This window comes from Diplotaxodon limnothrissa, linkage group LG17, assembly GCF_057381915.1.
Source record: "Diplotaxodon limnothrissa isolate DT_005_m linkage group LG17, D_limnothrissa_male_GT1.1, whole genome shotgun sequence".
NCBI classification, from domain to species: domain Eukaryota; kingdom Metazoa; phylum Chordata; class Actinopteri; order Cichliformes; family Cichlidae; genus Diplotaxodon; species Diplotaxodon limnothrissa.
The window spans coordinates 24,728,353-24,754,867 of record NC_140612.1 but is presented as its reverse complement, the minus strand read 5'-3'; the positions used below and the strand labels follow the sequence as shown (position 1 = coordinate 24,754,867).

The 26,515-nt window shown below is 41.2% G+C and overlaps 1 protein-coding gene across 1 annotated transcript in view; it reads left to right on the top strand.

Annotated features, from left to right (window-relative positions):
• The window catches only part of LOC146615055 (ankyrin repeat- and BTB/POZ domain-containing protein 3-A), a 289,414-nt gene that overhangs the window by 203,149 nt on the left and 59,750 nt on the right, over positions 1 to 26,515 (top strand). The gene's annotated exons all lie outside the window — the stretch shown is intronic.

The window sequence follows — 26,515 nt, the reverse complement described above, 5'->3', positions numbered from 1 at the left end:
ATAAGTGTATGTGTTTTGCACACTGTTATTATTGCACATTAATTATTATTGCACCTTGTTATAAATATAAATATTATTGTTATCGTTTTAAACATTGTTACCTCCCCCTAAAAAGTCCAGGGAGGTATCCAGTCAGGTCAGCTATTTACATTGATCAGGGCTATTGCCCTGTTGTAAAAGCTGTCCTTGAGTCTATTTGTTCGGGACCTCAGCAGCCTGAACCTCCTGCCAGACGGCAGCAGCTTAAACACCCGGTGTCCTGGGTGTGTGCAGTCCCGTAGGATGCTGCGTGCCCTCTTGAGACAGCGAGTGCTGTACAGGTCCTTCAGGGAGGGAAGAGGATGTCCAATGATTTTTTGGGCCATGTTGATGACCCTCTGGAGTGCCTTTCTGTGTGCTGTGGTGCAGCTGGAGAACCACACACCGATGCAATATGTCAGCACACTTTCAATGGAGCAGCGGTAGAAGACGGTCAGCAGCTCCTTCTTCAGGTCCATTTTTCTGAGGATTCTCAGAAAGTGGAGACGCTGTTGGGCCTTCTTTAAGACCGCAGAGGTGTTAGAGCTCCATTGGAGGTCTGTGTCTATGTGCACACCCAGAAACTTGAAACTGGAGACCCTTTCCACGCACTCCCCGTTGATGCTGACAGGCTGCAGCTCGGACTTCCTCCTTCTGAAGTCAACTACCAGTTCTTTTGTTTTGGTGGTATTGAGGTCCAGGTTGTTGTCTGCACACCAATCTGACAGCCTCTGAACTTCAGCTCTGTATGCAGTCTCATCTCCCCCTGAGATGAGCCCCACCACAGTGGTATCATCTGCAAACTTGATGACTGTGTTGTCTGGGTGGGAACTAACACAGTCATGTGTGTACAGAGTGTACAGTAGGGGACTCAGTACACAGCCTTGTGGAGAGCCGGTGTTGAGGCTGAGGGCTGAGGAAAGATGAGGCCCCACTCTAACTCTCTGTACACGGTCTGAGAGGAAGTCTCTGATCCAGCGGCAGGTGGTGGAAGGAAGTCCAATTTCCAGCAGTTTATCTATTAGTCTGTCCGGGAGTATCGTATTGAAAGCAGAGCTAAAGTCAACAAAGAGCAGCCTGGCGTAACGGCCCTGCACTTCCAGGTGAGAGATGGTGGTGTGGAGCGTTGTAGCAATGGCATCTTCAGTTGATCTGTTAGCTCTGTATGCAAACTGGAGCGGGTCGAGTGTGGGTGGCAGGCAGGACATGATGTGACGTCGGACCAGTTTCTCAAAGCACTTCATTATAACAGGTGTTAGAGCAACTGGTCGGTAGTCGTTGAGGCTGCTAATGTTAGTACGCTTTGGCAGTGGGACAATTGTGGCTGACTTTAGGCACGGCGGGATGCAGGACTGGGACAGTGAAGTGTTGAAGATCTTAGTGAAGACCCCAGCCAGCTGGTCTGCACACTCTTTTAGGACCTTTGCGGTTACCCCATCTGGTCCGGTGGCCTTCCTGGGGTTCACTGCCCTCAGTGTGCGCCTCACCTCATATGGTGCTGAATGCCCAGAAGACAGTGGAGATTATTGTGGACTTCAGGAAGCACACAGCCCCACTCCCCCCCATCATCCTGACTGACACCCCCATCACCTCTGTGGACTCATTCCGCTTCCTGGGTACCACCATCACCCAGGACCTGAAGTGGGAGCCCACCATCACCTCCGTCATCAAGAAAGCCCAGCAGAGGATGTACTTCCTGAGGCAGCTGAAGAAATTCAACCTGCCAACACGGACGATGATGCAATTCTACACTGCAATCATCGAGTCCATCCTCACCTCCTCCATCACCGTGTGGTACGCTGGAGCCACTATCAGGGACAAACAGAGACTGCAGCGTGTTGTGCGCTCTGCTGAGAAGGTGATTGGCTGCAGACTCCCATCTCTGCAGGACCTGTACACCTCCAGGACACTGCGGCGTGCAGCCCGGATCTCAGCTGACCCTTCTCACCCTGGACACAGTCTGTTTGACCTGCTCCCCTCAGGCAGGAGGCTCCGGTCCATTCGCACCAGAACCTCTCGCCACAAGAACAGTTTCTTCCCCTCTGCTGTTGGACACATGAACAATAACCACATGACTGTCCCCGCCACTAACACATGACCCTACGCTGTGTCACTGCATCATTTCATGTCTGGCACTGATCACCACCTGCACTCATGTATATATCTTTCTACGTAGCACTCATAATTCTTATTCTCATGTATATATGTTTGGCACTGATCACCACCTGCACTCATGTATATATCTTTCTACGTAGCACTCATAATTCTTATTCTCATGTATATATCTCATGTATATCTCATGCACATATCTTTCTTTCTACATAGCACTTTAATTCTTATTGTCTGCACTGAAGCACCGCAGCAATTTCCTAATGTTGTAAACCTCAACATCTGGCAATAAACCCATTCTGATTCTGATTCTGATATTCCTGCACTATGAGGCTTGGGCTGCTGCTGTCCGATGTTTTTGCTGCTGCTGCCTCTGGTCCCTTCACCTCAAAGCGTGCGAAGAAGTGGTTCAGCTCCTCTGCAAGCTCCGCGTTACCCTCAGTCAACGTGGTATTGCCAGGTTTGTAGTTGGTTAAGTGCTGAACTCCCTGCCATACCTGTCGTGAGTTGTTGGTGGTGAAGTGGTCTTCGATCCTTCTCTTGTACGCTGCCTTGGCCTCTCTGATGCCTCTTTTCAACTGAGATCTGGCTGCACTGTACTGCATACCATCACCGGATCTAAAAGCGGCGTCACGTTGCTTCAGCAGGACCTGGACCTCTTTAGTCATCCAGGGTTTCTGGTTGGAATACACCCGGAGACGTTTGTCCACAGTGACACTGTTGACACAGAAGTTAATATATGAGAGCACTGATGTTGTGTGCTCTTCAAGGTCCTGATGTTCGAACACGCTCCAGTCCATGTTTTCAAAACAGTCCTGCAGCTGATGTGATGCACCTTCTGGCCAGGTTTTCACAGTTTTTGTGACTGGGGGGGCTCTTCTCCTAATGGGAGTGTATGCAGGCATCAACAGCATGGACATGTGGTCTGACAAACCTAGATGTGGTAGAGGGGTTGCTCTGTAGCCTTTTTGGATGTTGCTGTAGGCTTTATCCAATGTGTTTTTCCCCCTCGTTGCACATTTAATATGCTGTTCAAATCTGGGGAATACTGACCTTAAATCAGCATGGTTGAAGTCCCCAGCTATAATGTGCACTGCGTTTGGATGGGAGTTCTGCTGGTTGCTTATTGTCTTGTGCAGCTCCTCCATGGCAGAGTTAGCATTAGCATCGGGTGGTACATACACGGCCGTTACCATGACAACAGTAAACTCGCGAGGTATGTAGACGGGTCTGCACTTCACAGTCAAGTATTCCAAATCTGGGGAACAGTGGCTGTCTACAGTCTTTGTGTTTTTGCACCAGCTGTCATTGGTGTAGATGCATAAACCCCCTCCTTTGATCTTACCGGAGTGGCCGTTCCTGTCGTGACGGTGAACCGTGCGGCCTGCTAGCTCAATAGCTGAGTCCGGAATTGATGGCTGCAGCCAAGTCTCTGTGAGTAATATTATGCTGCTGTCCCGTACACACTTAATGTTTGTTGTGTGAAATAATTTGGTAATTATGCGAATATTCTACACATCTAGCATCGCAGAAAAGATCTGGAACAAATCGCTGACAGGAAGCAGGTGTTTTGTGGTCCCTCCATTTCCCCAGAGAAAGCATTTAAAATCTGCTTAGTACCAGCACATCTAAATGGTTTAAATTGAAATCAATTTTAACGTATTAGCACAATTTCTGAACAATAAACAAGATTGCTTAAAAGTAAAGCAACCACACAGAGCTGGCTCTCAGGGCAATTTCACACCCGACTTGTTCGGTAATTAATGGATAATAGAAGAGGCTGTTAAAGAACAACATTCATCACCATACCCATAATACCATTCTCCTGAGGTGAAAATAAGTCTTTTATTTCATAGGTCACCATTATCTCCCAGCTCATCTTATACACTCATATTTCATGTCTTTGTCTGAGCAAGTGGAGGAGATCACCACTGGCAGAAATGTGCCGTGGACGCCTCGGGCGTTTGCACTTTTCCTCATCTCTAATTACACTGAGAAGAATTTTCTTTCATTTTCCCTTCGTGTGAAACGTTGTGTGAGGCATATACGATCCATAGGTGCTAAACTGACATGTTGTGACCAGGTGTGAAGTCGCAAGACCGTTCATCTGTCAGCACAGCAGCTGCCCTGTGGGTCAGAGAGCACCCACTACACAAATAAATGCTGTAATGTAATACAGTGCAGGCCTCTAACAATGGGGCTTCTATTCCTGAAGCTGTGTTTCCCTTCAGTGCAGAGGGTGGCAAAAAGTCAAGGCATGATTGACCTAAAGTTATAATCCTTTCAGGTAACCAAACCTAGTTTCTGATGCTATTCGTGCTTGGCAGGTTTTACACTATGAAGTCGTTTTCAATTCTTTAGTTCAGTGTTGGAGGAAAATTACCTTACATGGAGTGGGGGAGTCACAGGAGAAGATGCAGGTTTAATTTTATCTCAAAAATATCATCCTTCCTGCTTTGCTCCCCTGGAGCTCCACTGAATCCAAGCTTAACGTGTCCTACAGTTGGTGCAAAATTATAACCACGAAGCAGTGTAACTTCATTAAAGCTGTAACAATATACATTTTTTTATTGCCCAGGTGTAAATTGATTGCAATGCAACTAAAAAGAAGAGACCTTCCCTTTCTTATGTGCTTTCAACCTGCTTTGGATTTATTTTTCACTCAGTCCAGTGGTTTTTAAACTTGTGCCAAGGCACACAGAAAGAGCTCGCCAAAAATTCAACACACACCTGTTTCCATATGCTGTACAAAATAGCCTCTGTCTTCCAACATGTCATTAATTCTTTTTTGATTATACCGTCAGACAAAGGCGATCATGACAGTCGATTTGTGTGTTTCCACTCCACTAAAATATACTTTGCATCCATCATGTTATGGGACACTTTCAACTAATCAAACAAACTGTCTCGCTGCCTCTGGTTAAGATCCAGTTTTCTTATGAAATGAAGCACTCAGGCTGAAGACTGAATATAAAGACTGAATATAAAGTTCTTTTAAAGCTTGCACCTTTCCGAGACGTGCGTGCAGAAGACAGAAAGAATTTATGAGCAGTGCAGGTTTTTATTCCAGTGATAACATATGATTATTATGAGCAGAAACTCGAACTGGGCAGCACGGTAGCCAAGACGCCATGTGCTCATAACTTAAGGTCGCAGCTTTCTCGAATAATGTCACCTTATTGATCCAAACTCCTGATTGATCTGACTGTTAAATAGTAAGTAGTAGTTAAATAACAGCTTACCTTACAGTTAACAGATTCCAGAGTAAAGCCAGGTTACAGCCACCTGGCTAACCTCAGCTAGCTTGCTTGGCTAGCTTGCTAAAGTTTGATGTCTAAAGGGTGATCATTAGTTTACTTCGTAGAAGAAAATTAACTGGCATCTAAAAGGGTCATTTGGTTGATGAAGGGAATTTTATTTTGTTGGATTTAAGATGGATACTGGCTAACGATAGCGGGCGATCGTGGCTCAGGGGGTTGGGAAGCGCATCTTAACCGGAAGGTCGCCGGCTCGATCCCCGGGCTCTCTGTCCTGGTCGTTGTGTCCTTGGGCAAGACACGTTACCCTACTGCCTACTGGTGTTGGCCAGAGGGGCCGATGGCGCGATATGGCAGCCTCGCTTCTGTCAGTCTGCCCCAGGGCAGCTGTGGCTACAACCGTAGCTTGCCTCCACCAGTGTGTGAATGTGAGAGTGAATGAATAGTGGCATTGTAAAGCGCTTTGGGTGCCTTGAAAAGCGCTATATAAATCCAATTATTATTATTATTAACATTAATAAAATGCTAAAAAAAATCTAACAGTAAAACATAGTGTCAAGTGGATAATTTCAGCTAATTCATCCTCTTTAGATCTTTGAATACTCTCTGTGATCCAGCAGAGCAGAGCCAGCTGGCTCACCTTATCCTGTTTTTTTTTTACTAATATTATCTCAATAAAAATAGTAAATGCAGTCCCGATCAAACGTTTGCATGTGCAGTTTGTGTGTATGTGTCTATGAATGGAGCTTGTTGTATAAAAATGATTTGAGTGCTAGGTAAGAGCAAAAAAGCACTATATATATTACCAGATTTACATGGAGAGAATAGGACACAATACTTGTATGTAAAACGAATGTATAAGTTCTCACAGAAGGTTAGACACTGTTTATTACTGCTGTATTATAGACTAAATAACTTGATTGTGTATTTAGATTAGTTACATGAGTGAGCCAGTAAGCCAAAAAAAGAGAGAAAGAAGCTCACCAAGTTCTATATTGGAACCTGTCCAAACAACTGCTTGCCAGGTTAACTGGTGATTCTAAGGTGGCTGCTGGTGCGATGGTAAATGGTTAGCCTATGCAGGGTGTACCTCTTACTTAATGTCTGGGATAGGCTCCTATGCATGGAATAGTTCATCCATCCATCCTTCCATTCTCTTCCGTTTATCTAACTAAACTGAATAAGCTGGCACTGGGTGATTTCTGAACGAGTGCTGTCAAAGGGTTGAAAAGCTAGTCCCTTGACCTGTATAGAGCTAAATAGCAGCATTAGTCACCAAACCAGTGGAGTAACATGTAACATGTGCCTGCAGGAGCTCTGCAGACGTTTTTAAGTTACAGATTTAATTTACAGTGAAAAGCATTAAAGACATAAGAGTAATTTATTCGGTGGTTGAAATTCTATAGTAAAATATTTTTCACAAGATGAAAATAATGGCCAATTAATGGCTCCGGGAGGAAAGCTCACAAATTTTGGCACTTTTATATAATTTATATAAATCTGTTAAAGGAAACTGAAGTTAGCACTGAATGTGAACCTGCTATTAGACATCTGTCCTTTTTGGCCTGATATCTCAGGTAAATCCTCCTTGCTATAATCCTGATAAAGCAGCTGCTCAAGGAGTTTTTTTGCAGTAAGCAGCAAAATCCCATTTGCTGTTATGGACTAAATAATTTATTGGTATTAAATAAATCAAAAAAAGTGTCAAATTTCTGAGCTGTGTTCCTGCGTGTGTATAATTACATCTCATTTAGTGGCCAATACATGCAGTATTAAATGCAAGATTATACGCTACCTTAAAAAAAATACACAATTTGCGATGCATTCTTTCCTCTTATCTGCCGTCTCTTTTCGTCTGACAGCTGAATTCCTAATAGTCCCTATTAGTGGTTTGTTTTTCATGTGTTGACATTTATCATAGGTGGTGTAAGCTTTAAACATTTGAGGCATCAGTCACTATGTATTTTCCTTGGCTGTCAGCACCCAGCTTGAAAATTGAGTCATGATGTATTCTGCTGTGCATAGGCTAAGAGAAAAAGTGCTTATTTTTCAGGGCTGAGTGGCTTTCTCAAATAGAGGAATCCCTCTCCTCCTGCAACGCTGCAAGAGTTACAGAAAATTGCACAGTGATGGGATGTTATTTCTCTTTTTTCCAGGAAGTGATTACTGTGCTTTCTGAATACCTGAGTGATTTTGGTATAAGAATTTGCTTTTTTACAAAAAAACCCAAAAAATTAAAACCTATCCTTCACATTTCTATCCATATAAACAGGCGGCAAGTGACGTATAGCTTTCCTTTATGTTTCAGGAAGATTTCATTAACAGGGCCGCTATTTAAAGCTGCTTCTCAGACGTTCTTCCAATCCTTTCTGCTCCATTATCCCACACTCACTATGGGATAATGGGAAAGGTTCACCCGCAGGAGGTGTTACATTTCATCTTGAGTCCATCTCGCCATTCTCATTTTTTATCATATCAGACTTAAAATACCTTTTTCTACTTCACCATACATCATCGTCCCTAATCTCGTGCAGTCTGACCCATTTCCCAACAATGGTGAAAGTAAAGGGGGAAAATAGACAAATGCGTCAGTCAGACTTCCCTTAACTTGATAAAAGACTCATAAAAAAACAACATCCGTTGGGTAAACAGCTTGATGTAGTGTGAGATGAGGTCGTATATCTGTTTTAAGCTCTAAAAGGACCTTTGATCTAGTGGAGGAGCTTACCTACCGATGATAATGTTACCCTCTTGTCCTTTTCAATGTCTTTCTCTCTAATGGGCTTTAGGCGTGCTGGGAATCATTTTTGTCCTTCGCTTCACTTTCTCTTTCTCTGAGGTCTGCAGTGCTACCCACATACTCGTGTCTGTCCCTCTTAAGAGTCACCATGATTTAAAGAATAAAAGAAAATGTTCACTGGGCTTTAACGATGAGGCTGGCTCATTCAGTCGCCGGCACAGGGCGCGGCCATTTTCCTTATCTGTCTCCCAGCACCTTTAGGAAGGCAGCGAGCGCATGCTGACACAAACAATCCCACCAAACACACACGCACTCACACAGCTGCGCACGTCTTCATTCAGACTGAAGACACATGCTGGAAAATCTTGTAGGCTGTTGCTGCATCCTGCAATAATTACATGAGGCTGGATTCATTACTGTATAATGGTTTAATGTCCCTCGGTGCCTGCCACAGGATTCTGCCCGCTCATCACACCTCATTGCTGCAAAGATTAAACAGAGATGAAAGAGCAGCTTGTGGAATAAATCCACTATTTATTTTTTAAAGGATATGGCTAAATTAGTCTAACAAAGAGATCTTTCTCTGTCTGGATTTTTTGCTAGAGTAAAATATGCATTTAGTCAATTCAAGGTGGGAAAGAAAAATTAGGTTTAAATGTTTTAAGCTCCTCCCACCCGATGAACATGCGTTTCCAACATATTCACTTCAGAGGCAGACATGTCTGAAAGCACTGGCCTCTTACACACTACATTGCTCAAAAGTATTCACTCATGCATTCAAATCATTGAATTCAGGTATTCCAATCACTTAAATGGTCACAGGTGTATAAAATCAACCACCTAAACATAGCAGACTGCTTCTACAAACATTTGTGAAAGAATGTGTCGCACTTAAATTTGACACCAGGGTCGTTCTTTACAAGCTTCCAGATGTGACAAGCTCAGAGTAAGATCACTATAAATCTGCACCAAAGACACCAAAGGGCAAAACAGCAGTATTTGATGCCCAGTTGGACTGGTGCTTTGTTGTCTTCTGCAACCTGTGAAGACGTTTTGCTCTTTATGCTGCTCACCTGTTTGGGCCTGAAATCGACTTGTGTTTAGCCAAAGTTAGCAACCACATGAAAGATTTTTAAAGGATCAAAACAGAGGCACAGGACTCTTGTCCCAATCCTCAGTGTATACTACAGAGAGATTTTGTGATTGTCGCAATAAAAGGCAGTAGAGGTGTGCATGAGTGCAAGTGTGCGGGTCTTACTAAAGGATGTCGGGCCCTCATGCCATCCTCATCCTTGTGGCGTCCAGAAACATATACACAAGCTGTTCCACCTCAGGCACTGGACCTGCTGGAGGGTTAATGACTTTCTACACTCCTGTCCAGTGTCCTGGTATCTGCTCAACACTCTCCTTGAAATTGTGCTGGGAGACACAACCAACCTTCTTGTGATAGCACATATGGAGCAATAAGGAGCGATAAAGACACAACAGTGGTTTGTAACTGTCTCGTTGTTGTCTCTGCACCTGTTTTCACTCTCATTTGCACCGAAGCAGCTGAAATAGATTCACAATAGTTTGTGCCTTCTAAATGTGTTGGCGTCCCTACTTTGTGTTATAGTAAGCATGTATCTCAAGTGTTCCCTTACATACATTTTTTTACCTCTCTGTGACACAATAATGTCCAGCAGGTTCCTCGTCCGATGGCTCGACTCCTGCTACACTCTTTGGGCTGCAGCAAGCAAAGGTTGTTCCACTCCATAGAAGAACAAACACTAACTTTGTAACTAAGCAACAATAAACACTTGAGTAGCGGCATTTTAAGAGTACAAACCACTTACAGAATTATAGTAGGGTTTGCTCTTTTTTATTATGATAATCAATAAATTAATAATAATAATGGATTGGATTTATATAGCGCTTTTCAAGGCACCCAAAGCGCTTTACAATACCACTATTCATTCACTCTCACATTCATACACTGGTGGAGGCAAGCTACAGTTGTAGCCACAGCTGCCCTGGGGCAGACTGACAGAAGCGAGGCTGCCATATCGCGCCATCGGCCCCTCTGGCCAGCACCAGTAGGCAAGTAGGGTAAAGTGTCTTGCTCAGGGACACAACGACCAGGACAGAGAGCCCAGGGATCGAACCGGCGACCTTCCGGTTACAGATGCGATTCCCAACCCCCTGAGCCACGATCGCCCGCTATCGTTAGCCAGTATCCATCTTAAATCCAACAAGGGTGGACAGTAGATAAGCATCTGAGCAGTTTACTTCACAAAGAAGGAAGCATCATTTTGCGACTTAACTGGCAGCATTGAATTTAAATAAGAAGAAAAAAAGAGAAATAGGCTTGAAGAATGATCTGTCACACCCAAACAAATTGTTTTCTCCTTTACAGACCCAAAGGAAATGACGGAATAGATTAAACAACAAGACCAATTTGTATTTTTCAGACATTTGTTCCACAAAGAGACAAATGCCGACTGAGTACTCTTGAATTTAATAAGCACAAGCATGCCGGTACTGGAGATTAAGCTGGGATTGCTTTGTTTCCTGTGTAAGGTCAGCAGCCTCTTGACAATGTGGACATCCAATCCTATGCAGCTGCACAGGCCAAGTGTTCGCTCCAATTAAAGTCTATTAGAAGTATTGCATTTCAAATGAAACGTAAGTATGCCCACAACTCCACCAGCATGTGTAAGCATCCGAGTGTGCAACACCTCTCCAGAGATGTGCAACACAGATGTTCTTCATTAATAGTTATTACCCATCAGCCTGACATGTGAGAGTTGAGGATACATTGCCTCTCTCAGCTCTTTGTCTACTACTTACTTCAGTGGCTGAGAGACAAGCTGAAGTTATATCCACTTTATACTGAAGCCCTCCTGCAAGAAGATAGACATTACACCGCACTCTCTGCCTGAGCTGTGCTGCTGAGAGATAATACAGACCCACTAATTGAGTGTTTTGGAGGTTGCCAGAGTGCTAATAGAAGTTTTGGGGTAATAAGGCGGTGAATTGAACAGGCTGCCTTTAGTTTCTCACCTCTCTGTTTCCAGAAAAAGAAGAAAGGAAAGCTGCTTAGAGACAAACAGCAGCAGCTGTGTGCAGTAACACTTTGATGAAAGGACACTTGGCAAAAGGTTTTAATAGCTGTTGGTATTTTGGATTGATTTTTTCTTTTAGTCAAATTTTATTCTCCAGTTTCATAGACTGCCAGTGAAGTAATGACTTATGCTTAATATACTGCAGGAAGGATTTTTATTGAGCTGCTCACTGGTCTTTATATCACTTCATTTAAACTTCATTGGGTGTGCTAATTCTCATCCAATAAGCAAAACAAGCATCACGCACTTACAGGTACTTCTCGTAACTCTGCGGGGAGCCTTGGCAGCGGGAAATATCCAGATATTCAGTGTGCGTGGGCTGACATCTTTCATCTGTTCCTTTTATTATTAAAATAAAAAATATCCTGTCTCAGAATGATGCTGAAAAATACCCGTTTGTGCGTTTGTTGAGTCTAGTCTGGATTACTGTAATTCATTATTATTGGGCTGTTTGGAAAGCTGATCTCAAACACAGCAGTGAGAGTTCTGATGAAGACTTTAAAATATACCATATTTCTCCCAAATTAGATTTGCTTGACTGACTCCTTCCAGAAAATAAAAACACAGAGTTTAAACTCCTGAATGGTCAGGCTGTGGTGTATCTTAAAGACCTCCCAGTAACCTATTATCCTATTAGAGCACCCTTAGAGATTATTGTAGAGGCATTACATAGCAATGTAAAACAGCTTGAGGCGATTGTTGCTGTGAATTGGCACTATATTGAACTAATCCACCTAAGTGTAGGGGTGATGTGCTACTAAGTCTTAATCTAGGCAAATATATATTAGCTCAGTCAGTAACATTAGATGATTATTTCTGCTTATAAGCTATATGGCACAGGTTATTATTACCAGCTTTTATTTTACCGTAGAAGAAATGTTGCATAAACTTCTGATTTACACAATTTGGATGTCAGAAAGAATGGCTCATTGGCTTCACCTTTGAGGCATGGAGCCTGTGTCTATCTGTAATATGCATTTAGAGTGGAGTGTCAAACATAAGGCTGGAAGCTAGTATTGTTCCACAGCAAAGCTCTGAAAAATGTGAAGGAAGGCATAAATTTTAGACTTTTAAGTGTATTTTCATAACTTTTCAACTGATAAAGACCTGCTCTATGGCCATTCATACTACACCAAAGTAAATAAGTAATAGATAAACCATTAAATGACAGAAAGTACCTGTTTTTCATTGTTTGCTACATAAATTTCTAAAACAAAAGCAAGCACAAAAACAGACAATTAACTTTTTGTAATTCTGTCAATTAACAAAAAAAATTCAGTTGTGTTCAGTTTTATAATTACAGGACAGTCTGTGCAATAAGCTAATAGATAGATAGATAGATAGATAGATAGATAGATAGATAGATAGATAGATAGCATATTTACATACATACTTTATTGATCCCACTAGGGAAATTGTTGTGTACAGCAAAGACAAGTTGCTATAAACAGCAAAAGTAAGACTAACATCATGAATATCACTATAATTCTAAGTAAACAGCTGCATGAAGGTACAATATAAAACATGTTTGGGATCTTATGCCTGATAGGTGTGTTCACCTGTCACAGACAGAAAAGATATTATACAGCTTTATAGAGAACAGCAGGACATATACAGGGAGTGCAGAATTATTAGGCAAGTTGTATTTTTGAGGAATAATTTTATTATTGAACAACAACCATGTTCTCAATGAACCCAAAACACTCATTAATATCAAAGCTGAATGTTTTTGGAAGTAGTTTTTAGTTTTAGCTATTTTAGGGGGATATCTGTGTGTGCAGGTGACTATTACTGTGCATAATTATTAGGCAACTTAACAAAAAACAAATATTTACCCATTTCAATTATTTATTTTTACCAGTGAAACCAATATAACATCTCCACATTCACAAATATACATTTCTGACATTCAAAAACAAAACCAAAACAAATCAGCGACCAATATAGCCACCTTTCTTTGCAAGGACACTCAAAAGCCTGCCATCCATGGATTCTGTCAGTGTTTTGATCTGTTCACCATCAACATTGCGTGCAGCAGCAACCACAGCCTCCCAGACACTGTTCAGAGAGGTGTACTGTTTTCCCTCCTTGTAAATCTCACATTTGATGATGGACCACAGGTTCTCAATGGGGTTCAGATCAGGTGAACAAGGTGGCCATGTCATTAGTTTTTCTTCTTTTATACCCTTTCTTGTCAGCCACGCTGTGGAGTACTTGGACGCGTGTGATGGAGCATTGTCCTGCATGAAAATCATGTTTTTCTTGAAGGATGCAGACTTCTTCCTGTACCACTGCTTGAAGAAGGTGTCTTCCAGGAACTGGCAGTAGGACTGGGAGTTGAGCTTGACTCCATCCTCAACCCGAAAAGGCCCCACAAGCTCATCTTTGATGATACCAGCCCAAACCAGTACTCCACCTCCACCTTGCTGGCGTCTGAGTCGGACTGGAGCTCTCTGCCCTTTACCAATCCAGCCACGGGCCCATCCATCTGGCCCATCAATACTCACTCTCATTTCATCAGTCCATAAAACCTTAGAAAAACCAGTCTTGAGATATTTCTTGGCCCAGTCTTGACGTTTCAGCTTGTGTGTCTTGTTCAGTGGTGGTCGTCTTTCAGCCTTTCTTACCTTGGCCATGTCTCTGAGTATTGCACACCTTGTGCTTTTGGGCACTCCAGTGATGTTGCAGCTCTGAAATATGGCCAAACTGGTGGCAAGTGGCATCTTGGCAGCTGCACGCTTGACTTTTCTCAGTTCATGGGCAGTTATTTTGCACCTTGGTTTTTCCACACGCTTCTTGCGACCCTGTTGACTATTTTGAATGAAACGCTTGATTCTTCGATGATCACGCTTCAGAAGCTTTGCAATTTTGAGACTGCTGCATCCCTCTGCAAGATATCTCACTATTTTTGACTTTTCTGAGCCTGTCAAGTCCTTCTTTTGACCCATTTTGCCAAAGGAAAGGACGTTGCCTAATAATTATGCACACCTGGTATAGGGTGTTGATGTCATTAGACCACACCCCTTCTCATTACAGAGATGCACATCACCTAATATGCTTAATTGGTAGTAGGCTTTCGAGCCTGTACAGCTTGGAGTAAGACAACATGCATGAAGAGGATGATGTGGACAAAATACTCATTTGCCTAATAATTCTGCACTCCCTGTATTTCCCGAAGCGTTCTTCATGGTGGTGAGGTTGAATCTGTCCGAGGGAGGAGGCCCACCATTTCAAATGAGTTTGACACCCCTGCTTCTTGGCTTTTTTTGACAGTGGTTTTAGAAAAGGAAAACAGATAGGAATATGTTTTCATTTTGAAATGTAACTTTTCTTATCTTGTTTGAACCTCAATAGCAGCAGGTCTCTACTAAGGCCTTACCCATAAACTTTACTTTCAGTTTGTTGCATTCTTTAGAACCTTTATAATCTATTAAGTAATTTATACGAAAGTTAATGCTGGTAGCATTTGCACGACTGTGGGTTTCTGTCAGTATTCTAACATGAAATCGCTTAAAAATAGCCATCATAGCCAAAGAATAAACGTTAATGATTACTGTGGGCTTCTCACGTTCCCTCCAACACAACCTTTTGCCGTTTCACCTTGTCATTTCCCCCAGCATCACTGTGATTAAGTGCAGCCTCGCAGTATTACCGTTGTCTTGTTAAATATACAGTATGTATTTCTCTTTGTTACCAGTGCTTATTTACATTGCCCACACAATTTTCTCTTCATCACATTAACTGTTGCTGCAGTGCACATAAACACAAATGTACTTTTGATTTGATTTGCTGCTGTGCTTTGGTGAACAGCTGCACAAGTCTTTTCCAGCTGTACTGTAATTGTCAAGCACTTTAAAAAAAAAAAAAAAAAGGAACAAAAATAAGCCCTCAGCTGAAATATGAATGGTGCAGAACTATTTAAGCTCATTCGACACAGTGCATAATAAAGACATAAGAAAGTTATTTATTACACAGTGCCGCAGTCTGCAGTAGTGCTTTTGCAGATCTTCACAGAAGAGCCATTAAAGTCCCTAAAAGAGCCATTAGAAAAAATAAAGTGGCATCCATTTAGAAGTCCCCTCCTGTGAGTTGGAAAGATGATGACAATAGGGAGTGAGAGATGCTATGTGTAATGTACTGCTCCATTTCCACAGACTGGAAGTATCTGGGAGAACTAAGATAAGATGATGAGGCAGAATTAAGCTGGTTTCAGAGATCCCTTCAGAGTGACATAAGTCATTGTCTTGTACCACTTTCCCTGATTTTCTTATAGTTGTTAATGAACAGATTTATTCTTGGGATAACTGGGAGCTGTAGTCTTTTTTAGTGTGTGCGTATGGGGATTTTGTGTTGGCGTTTCTTTGCTTTGGATCTCACTCATCAGTCCAGAAGTGGACAGTTGCCTGCAGCAGACTGGGGCTTCTGTTCATGCCTTAATGGACAGAAAGAAGTAATCATGTTGGTCTCTGTGCACCAGTGCTATTAGATACAGAAACAGTGCAGCGGCAAGCACTTGACCTTCCTAAACAGAGATTTCATAATATTTTGCAGCATCTTGCATCATAAGACACTCTTCATTTTTAGTCAAAATGTCCTCCAGGGCTTCAAAAATGGACATTTGACAAAAACACTAGAAATCAAACTTTACTATTGTTAAAAACGGGTAATCATTGTAATTCACAACTAAATATTTCACTATATCCGTCCTTCCAACCCCATCCTCACCGGATCCTGCAGTAAAACAGATGGTGTCATGCTGCTGCTGCCTTCAAGTGTTCTTTTAAAGTGTTTGCCTCCAGATATAAAGTCGTTTTGGTGCAGTGACTGAATAGAAACTGCACATTAGGTACGTTTTGTGTAGTCTGTCAGTGAATTTGCAGTGTATGTAAGACTCCTAAACACTGGAGAAACATCCGAAATTACATGAATTGATTTTTTGCTTTGAGGGGGGATGATTTTACAGTCATGTCTGAACCACAAACTGTGGGTTGGATGATATGTAATGTACTGCTTTGGGCAGACAGGCTGCTGCTTGTGGTTCTGTGAACTTGCTGATGTGGTGCAGAGGAACACAAGTCTGTATCCTATGGGTAAAAGACGTGGGCTTAAACTCTACTGTGTGGCAAATCCTTTAAAATGTAACACCCTCCATTTTCACTGTGCATACTGGGAAATAAGAATGAGCTCACAATTTTTTCCGCATTTATTTAAGGTTTCTTTTTGTTGCATTGCTATTGTTATGTTCTGGTGGTTATACTGTATTTACAAGATGGCAATTGTATTATCATCCATTGCCTCAATTTTAGCATTTTCAGCTCTCGTTTTAATTTAGTGGCATCAAAAGTGACCACATTAGTGAGGTTTGTTAGCAATATGAACTTATTAGATGGCCTGTACCGCACAGCAAGATGTCATATCGGAAATCACATTAAAAAGCTCTAAAAGGAATCAACACCACAAACATGCCAGAAAGAACCAGTTCAATGACTTGAAAGGTGAACTGGGCTCTCAGTAGGTGATAGGGTAAAGAGCACAGTCAATTGGGTGGGGCTTAGAGTCGAATTGTGCTCATCCACATCGAAAGGATACCAGCAACAGAGGAAGCTGTGATAATGCACAACCTTACTTTTCTTCACCGTGACGCATGGATAGCAGAAATGTTCATCCCAAGGTTTCAAAACAAGACGTCATAGTACATACGGTCACTGTTCATACTTTCTATAGTGGCCAAATTTATACTTTTCATATACAGCTTGTGGCAGAGTTTGGTGCTGACACTGTATGTTCATCATAAGATGTGCTTTTGTAATCACCTAGCTGTTTGATTCAGTTTTAGCTCCATAGCTCCAAATCATTCTCATTTAATAGCCATTAGTTGGATGCTGATATGAAGCTTTTTGTGTGCCAGCACATTTTGTACTTCTACAAAAGCTGCTTTATAATATGTACCATTTTTATGCTCACTGCTTTGGTCAGTATATTTTTTTTTTTGCATCAATTCAAGGAAGCACAAAATCTGTAATATATCAAGTGCTGTACTGATGCCTGGTGCTTCAAAATGAATGAATCATTGTGTAGCATTCGCAGCGAGGCACTTCATTTGTTTTTCTCTCTTTTTTTTTATTCCCTCTGTCCCAGCTTTCCAGTTAGTGCCCCGCTGCTTCTCCATGTTGCAATTTATTCATCAACATAAACAGTCTCATTTCACAATGAGTTCAGTTTATAAAAAGATAGATTAGAAGATGGATCAGTGCTCCCCTTGTGACTAACCACACTCTATTCCCCTCTGTGGAGCTTGCAGAAATAACACATTTGGATATGTCTTTATCCTTTTGTTTCACTCCTATTTGGCTCATCATGGGTTCACAGGTCCATAGGCTCAGCAGGTATTTTTTTTCTTTCCTCCAGATGGCTACCCAGCTTCTGATCACATCCTAGCCAAGCTACTAAAAACCTGTGACTTTGTTTTATTAAACCGGCAAGCTGAGAACATTAATATATGCACTCCATGTGTCCACCGATCCCCTGTCTATTCAAATACGGACTGCTATGACCTTTCTTCACGTAACTCATATTAAATGTGTCTGCTGGTGATAAATTTCCACTTGAGCTCTGCTGGTAAAAGTATCTGCTAGTTCTCTGTTAATGACGGCATGTCCTGTAATCAACAGTGATTAATAGGTGCCATGGAATTGCTAATGTGCCCCACAGGGAGAGCTCTGAGCCGGTCGTATTACCAAGCGATGATTAAATGTTCTCGGTTTGGCCCCCGGGGAGCGATAGGCCATGACAGTGTGTCAGAGGACGGTGAAGGAATCTTCCATCTCAGACTTCCATTAGGGAGCACAACAGTCATCTCACTGTTATAAACTTGGGTCACATTTAATAAGAAGTTAGCTCATGTCAGTTTGTCTGCTTCAATTACACACTTGTTTGCTTATCTTTTTTTTTTGTCTTTTCTATTTGTTGTGATACACATTCAGAATTCATGGCTCATAGCGTTGCTGTTTTGGTTACTGCTGTCAAAGTTCTGTAGAACAATACCCGCTCACCATCGGACAGCACAAAGACAAAGTTAGCTACTAGCTGGTGATTGTATCATATCTTTCAGAAGCTAAACCCCCCTCCAGATATTTCCTTTAGCAGTTAGTGGAGGACAAACACAAAATTTAAAATGACTGCTACTCCATATTGATGATTCTGCAAAGCCCTTTTTGAATGAGATTATTGTTCTCTGGGGACTTATAGTAATTTGTGATAATTGTGGCTGCTGTCTGTGATCTTAATCAGCGGTCCCCAACCCCTGGGCCATGGACCGGTACAGGTCCATGAGTCGTTTGGTACCAGACCGCGATAGTTGAGGGTCGGGTGTGAAATTTATGGTTTTCAGGGTGCCTGATTGCTAATAGCTACTGGGATTATAGCTTACACTCATCAGGAGATGTCAACAGCCCTCTGCTTGTGTTACCTGTTGAGAGAACATGGTGCCACGCAAGCTAAAGAGGCACTTGGAAAGCAAATACCTTCTGAGAAAAACTTGATCTATTTAAGGAGACGCTGGATCTGAATCAGAGGCAGCAGGACCGTGTGTTCGACTGTGTAAAAGTGTCTGATAAGGTGAAGATGGCACAAATGAGCTGTAAAAAGTGCTTTCATGCGAAAGAACTGACAACATGTTAGGTGGCGGAGGCTGTTTTGAGCAGCTAGAAAATAGATGTGCCTTGACAGTTTGGCTTACCTTTAGGAGTGCCCACTGACCTGCCATATTTCGCCAAAACAGAGGTCCTGTGGTAATAGTCCACTAGGAATCTGGAAATTTGTTTGGAGTGTAGAGTAAGAGTAAAAGAGTAAGACAGACACTGTAAGAGAGAGACATGATAAATATGTAGCAACAAAGATGGCTGCAGAGTGCCAAGACTTTCTTTTATAAGGATTTTGAGTAAGCTTATATATAGCAATGTTCAAGCTGACATTTTTCTCTATCAACAGGCGCAGTAGATATAATGTGACAGTCTGTGGTGTAATGCCAGATCAGTGGCAAGCACCCAGAGACTTTCCTGTCAGCATTTTTTGCCACATGTGGGCATAAAGTCTGTAAATTTGATTGAACTACATACTTTTCATTTCCCAAATGTGCAGCATAAAATCCAGATGTATGGAGCTAATTTCCAAATCACATGAGGCATCTTGGTAATATTAGTCCCATGTAAATAAGCCTTATGATGGACAATTTAAATGACGATGTTACACCAGTTACTGCACTTTGTGTATAACTTTTCATTTCTATCTAACTTGATTTAACCTGTAACTGCTACAAACTCATTACCTTGGGGCCTCAACTCCACTCCCTCAAGTGGGATGGGATAAAAAAAACTGTCTGATCCATGTTTGGCAGCCAAACTCAAAAGATTATGTTAAGATTAATAAAAAACAAAAACATGATGTAACACTTCAGTATGCTGTTTCCAAATTGTTTTTGAACCGGTTTAAAGATAAAGTGACTCCAAAGGCAGCCATGCATCTCATCCATCTCATTATCATTAAAAAGTTTTGGGTCTTTTGATGGATTTAAGCTTGTTCCTACCCAGAGGGGCCTCCATGCTGAGTAGCTACAGGATATCTGTCTAGTGTATTTGCAGTCAAAATACTATCAGAACTCACATTAATAATTTCTGCTGCATCCTCCCTAATTCTGCAACGAGAAGGGAAAAAAAGTTTAGGAAGAACGTTTATAGGATTTTAGGTCATAATGAAATTCATGAATGTCCTCCCTTCTGATTGTGTGATAATAAATATAAGCTACAGTGTAAATACAGCTTACAGACAGATTCACGCAAATTAATCATTAAACATAGAAGTATACTTCTAAGATTAAAAAAAAAAAGTGTGAAAGGGAAGTTTGCACTCTATTTTAAAAAATAGCTACTGAGTAAGGAATGGATTATTTATTACACAATACAACACTGGCACTGCCTTCGTGTTAAAGTCTCATGAAGAATTCAGACTCTGTGATATAAATGTAAATAATTTCCTCGTGAAAAAAAATAGAACCCATTAAACTCAAATCAAAAGCATATTGACATTACCACAGAGTCGGATCAAGAGTAGGATTGGCATTATTTTACCAAATATAACACCATTTAATCACTTCGTGAAGCAAATTATCTGAATTCCACTAATAACTTAAAAAATCTTTTTAAAGTTTTGTTCTCGTACATTGCACAAGATAAATGTATCACAGTTAAATTGCATCAAAGTACAGACTGTTCCCAGTACAATAACTCAAACCACATTCCCTGTGGCTACTCGTTATAAGAACATAATTGCATTGTGCTTTATTGTACCTGCTGAAAAAACTTCGAAGTGAAATATCCTCTAAAAACAATCTGAACCTTGACAGAGAAAACTTAATCTGGCCCACATACTCATGTCAAACTGAGAAAACAGCCTATAAATTTGACATTTAAAAAAGCTGTGTTGTTGAGATGTCAACATGTAGCAAGTGTTATTCAGGAGAAACAGCTACACTTTGTGAATCTTTATACGTCGATGCCAGCAGGCATTCTGTAGTTTTTAATAAAGAAGCCCGGCTGAGTGTGTGGTATGTTTGAACTTTTTTCTGGAGTGAGAGGTGTGAAGGTTTTTCTCTGTCAAAAGTTGAGGTTGAAAACGTCAAACCCAAAACTTGCTTTAGTTATATACTGGTTAATGAGACTAGGTAAGTGATTGTGGGGACTCTCTGCCTTGCAGTTCTCTCAGCATGATCTGGAGTGTCTCAAGAACAATTAGATGAATTGTTTTTTTGCATCATCACTTCAAACCTTTCACTGATCCTGAGATATAACCCAACCTCTATTGGATGAAATGTCATATAACCCCCCCACCATCACACTAACAGAAGCCTGAACCATTGATACAAGCAGGATAGATTCATGCTTTCGTGTTGTTTGCACCAAAATCTGACCCTACCATGACAGGAGTGGCGCCCAGGGTGGTCGTTTTCTGCTGTGTTATTCAGAGATGTTCTTTTCCACACCTTGGTGGTAATGAATGGTTAGTTGAGTTACTGTTTCCTTCCGATCAGCTTGAAGCAGTTCTGGTATCTGACTGCTGGTAACTGGATATTTTCTCTTGTTCAAACCATTCTCTGTAGAGACGGTTGTGTGGCGGGGATCTCAGTCGATCCAACAGTATCTGAAAATGCTCAGACCACTGAGAGCGATGCCATGTTCAGAGTTACTTAAATAACCTTTCTTCTTGATTCTGGTTCTTGGTTTAATTTTCAGCAGGTTGTCTTGACCATGTCTGCACAACTAAATGAAATGAGTGGCTAATAAACTGATAAGTGGATCTGGAATAGTGATCACACCATGTTACCAGCAAGCAAGCACTTGGTGATGGTGGTGAGGAAGAACTCCCTTTTAAGAGGAAGACACTTGTGACAAAAACATGCTGGAGGGTTAGAGTGAAATAGAAGACATTGTGTTGTCTTTGTACAACACTGTCAACCTGCTTTCAGGTACAATAGGAATTTTACCATTCTTGCTGTTAGCCATTTAGTGTTAGCTACTCGTACAGAGCAAAGAGCACAAAATAAGAAAGGTTGTAAACTTTTAATGATGCTACATTTATGTTTCTGTGGACTCTGAGGGGAAACATGTTGTTTGTATAACAGAATTTAAAGTTTTTGTGACAAGTTGTTACAGCAGAAAGTTTTTCCTTTATGCAGAGTCACTTTTTTAATACGGGTAATAAGGAACAAAGTTTTGCTCAGTAATGAGTCCTTCCAAAAGGGAAGGACTTGGCTCGGAGAAAGAAAGACACTAAGCTGTCCCTTATGATTAATTCAAATCAGATGAAGCATGAACCTCATAGGAGTGTTGCTTAGATAATTACAGCAAAGGAGATGGGAGCAAATGTTGTCCTGCTGACAAAACCAAAGTCACGGGAACAATTAATGAAGGCAAAGAAAGCTTGATTATCGACTCGGGCGTTGGGTTTTGCTCAGAGGGATAGCAGTGGTTTAAGTATTTGCATGGTGCCTGACTCTAATGTTAAATGTGGCTTTAAAAAAAGAGAGAAGTGGATTGCTATTTATGGATGTAGATTGGCCAAAGAGATCTGCTTTTGCTCAGCAAGCTCTACAAACACATGGGGAGTGCGTCCAGTTAAAGGAGTTAGCAGTTCTCTGCTCCTGTATTGTTTCCTGTTGTGCAGAGTGTTTCCCAATGTAAATGCATGCTTCAGTCATCTCGGTTTTCTCTTTTTTAATGTTTATTAATGCCTCACTTCTCCTCTTAATATTCAGGCCAGTGTTGCACTTTGTTAACATACGGAGAGTAGCTTAGGGACCTGGAGTGGAAAGGTTTTCTATGCTCACTTTATTCCGCCTGCTTGAGGTTCTAGTTTAACGCTACTGCGATCCAAATATACAGTAAACAGCATCTGAATACTGATGATTACCACATTCAGAAAAATGCTAGAGTTTCTGTGTAGCTGCAAGTAATGACTGTTTTTTGTGCTTATTTATAAGATATGTAGTTTATTTTTAATAAGCCCTTGTTATGCCATTCCTTTCCCCCTCTCATACAGTATATATACAATGTTGCAAGAGTGGATGCTCATATTACACAATGAATATGAAGTCTGTTTGTGAGGGGCGACCAATCGGCAGAAAGAAGGCTCAAAGAGAAGGTAAAAAGCCCAGAAAAAGTAATAAATCCAATTCAATTTATTTATTTATACAGTGCCAAATCACAACAATTGTTGCCTTAAGGCAAGCAAGTCGCCTATAACATCCACTGGTTGGACCTGTTAGCTGGATCTTCCAGAATGAAGCTTTTAAGTTTTATTTTTGTATCATTTTATTTTGGAATCACAGGATCGGGCACAGAATAGGACAAGACATGGATACAGAGCAATCATAGGGGTGTAAACACTAACATCAGTGTACAGGTGGTTGTGTGTGCTGTGTATGCCGTGTTTTATATGAGTGTGTATGACTGCTCAGTCTGGACCCATAATAATAATGGAGGGTGTGGGGAGGTACTGGTGATGTGTCTGCCCCCAGCCACTGGCACCAAGATAAGGTCACCATCAGGTGGTCAGGCAGTGACTCAGCATGCTAAGGTCGGCCAGAGCATCAGTTCTGTTGTTTTCTAATGAAATTAACTTTTCCTCTGTTCTAATATTTATACTCTTTGGGATTTATTTGGGTTGTTTAGATTTATAATATGCAAATCACTAGATCGCTGGCTGACCTTGACAGCAGAGAGTTGACCTACTGGAAGACTTGTTCCAGGAGAGTAGTCGAGAAAATGTTAACAGTAACTGGACTTAATTGTGTTGCCTCTTCTAGAGTTTCACCTGCAGCATGATAGATCCATATACCGTAAAAGGCATAAGTAGATAAAATACCAAGATCATATCTCTACCAAGGGTGAACATCCTACATACCTCACAGTATGTAGAAAATTTATTCAATGGTAGAAAACACTTACAAAAATTCCTGCATCCATTGACTGCAAAAGCATTTCTGAACTGGACCAAACCCAGCTGGACTACCTGTACACTACAAGTTGTATCAAAAAAAAAAAAAATCCGTTCTCAAAAGGCTATATTTTTTAAAGTAACGGGTATAGAAGCTTGCAGTAACTTTTAAAGTACATGGCTGAATATATAGTTTTGCATATAAAACTTCCAATGTTCACAAGTCCTCAGTGTCACCGCCCCCATACAATAATGAAACTTGTCTCATACTGTTGTGAGCGTGTCTGAAGTCACAGCAGCTATTGCTGTTGTTATGCTAACTACCGATATCCACAGCCACTGAAAAAAAAAAGTTGGCACATTTTTTCCAGAATGCTGAGAAAAAAGTCAGAATTATGAGATTAAAGTCAGAATTCCTTTTTCTCAGAATTCTGATTTTTTTTTTCTCAGAATTCCGAACTTAATCTAAATTTTTTTTAATCCGAATTCTGGAAAAGAAGAAAAAAAGACATGTCCACTTTTTTTCCCATTGGCCCTAATCCTCTTTGATTATTACCGCTGAATGCCTGCGGAATTAAAGCACTTGAAAACTGGATTATTCAAATAAATTGAAAATAGGAGTTGAAATTGTAGTAATAACAGCTGCAGTAGCTGTAGAAGTAGCCTTCTTATTTTTCTCCTCGTTCTTTGGGCGGCTTCCTTAAAAATACTCAGTTGCTGGGTTTGGTAAATGTCCATCTTGGCAGGATTGGGATTGTGGTCATGGTTAAAAGAAACCACCAGTGGTATAAGGCTGATGTTTTGCTGACCCATCGAGCAACCTGAAATTCATCAGCCTGACAGCAGGTCAAACTGTGATTTCTACAGCTTTTCCTCAGCTCCTTTAGAAGCTGCCTCAGAAATGACCGTACCTCATCATGTCTAACCTCAAGACGGGAGATTTATAGCACCGCTCCACTTGAACACAATCACGGAAGCTGAGCATGTTTGCCTCGTTTTCAATTATTCATTGATGTGTTTAATTCTTTCTCGGCCGTCTATGAGGCTCCCCGGGGCCTGAGTGTAAACAGTGCTGTGAGCAGCGCGCTCTGTTTTCGTCTGGCTGCCTGTGAACTCTGTCAGAGGCCTTTAGTTTGACAGATGGAGAACCTTAGGCTCAGATTCACCGTGTCAGTCTGTCTGAGGAATGAGATTTCAAGACAGGGCAACTTTACTCAGACTGGATATTTTTGGAACAAACAATCAAACTAGATCAGAAGGCGATGTGTTTGCTGCTATACTGCAGCTCAGGGCTTCCAATTCTCACACATATACAGTACGTGCATCATCGACCTTACCTCAGCGTCCATATTCCTCCACAAACCTGGAGCCTCCAGTATTCCAGTAAACTGAGTAAATAGATGTAATTAGATCAATACGAGTATCATTTTTTATCTGAGAAATCAACCCCTCAGGCTCACACTGCAGTATTTTCCCTCTCAGAGCTGCATCGTTACTCTTAAATGCATCGCTAACGACCTCATCTATAAACTGCTGCGACGCTGTCTAAATTAGAGAATGATGACTTCCAAAATGTCAGTGCTAAATATCTGCTTCTGCAACACACGTCACAAATTTCAGAATTTGAAATTCATACCTCCTCCAGTGCTTCAAAACTATTAGAACTGTAAAATTTCTTCTGACTCTCTTTTGCTCCTGGTTCCTGCTGTGCACAGACACAGCTTGAAAGAGATCACACCAAAATGAACGGACCGCATTCATGACGAAGAAAAAAAATTAGTATAAAATGTACCCTATGCTGCCCTCAAAAAGAAAGTATTTTACTTAATCTCTCTAGCTGTTATGGTTTCTAATGCGCACAGCTGTTCAGTTGTAAGCTTTTTTGCGCAACTCCTCAGGATCGTTAGAAAGATGGTACATGAGTTGGGGCTGCAGCCCCGCAGACCTCTGGTTATCGCCCACATTTGCAGATATTCAAACACATCTGGTGTTGTGCCCACTGACAGCTGTGCACACAGAAGTAGAGAACATCATTAACCATATATCTGCATTCAAGCCAGTAAAAAACTACTCTCAAAATATTCTCATTCCTTTTTTTATTCAAGACATTTGGGTATTCATTTACACTTTACTCCTCCGATAAAAGCATCAAAGGGTAAACTGCAGTGATCCTGAAACCGTGACTGGATTCTCAATATGTGTCATGTATTGGCTTTTGTGAAAATAATGTGAGCTACCGCCAACACAGTTGAACTCTCATTATGTTACTAATAGAGACATCAAGATAAACTGAAGTCCAGCAGCAGTGCTAGCTAACTGTGGGGATACATGTGTTTTTCAGTTTATTATTACGTGTGGCTCCATAATGTGGTGTTTTAAACATTTGCCTAGCAAGCAAATATCCACAGTTTGATTCCAGGAGGAGATACGAATCCCTTCGAGCTTGCATCACAAAGGGCTTAAAAAACAGTCACCAATCTGTTGACTCATCTCTAAAGGCTCATTTTATAGCATACTATACTTTCATGCTTTCGAGAAAAATAAAATCAATCGAATAGCCTAGATCGAGAGAGGAGTAAGAACGTCAAACATCCATCAAACCTGTCTGCATCACAGGTCTTTAATGATAGCTTGTTCATCGAGCAACAAATGAGACAGAATTTACACTTTGGTGAACATAAATGGTTTATCAGTGTTGTTATTTAAAAACAAGCCGTGGTTATAATAGCCTCTGTATGTGAAGGTGAAAGTCTGCAGCTATCAAACAAATGTTGGCGTTAAAAAACAGAAACTTGATA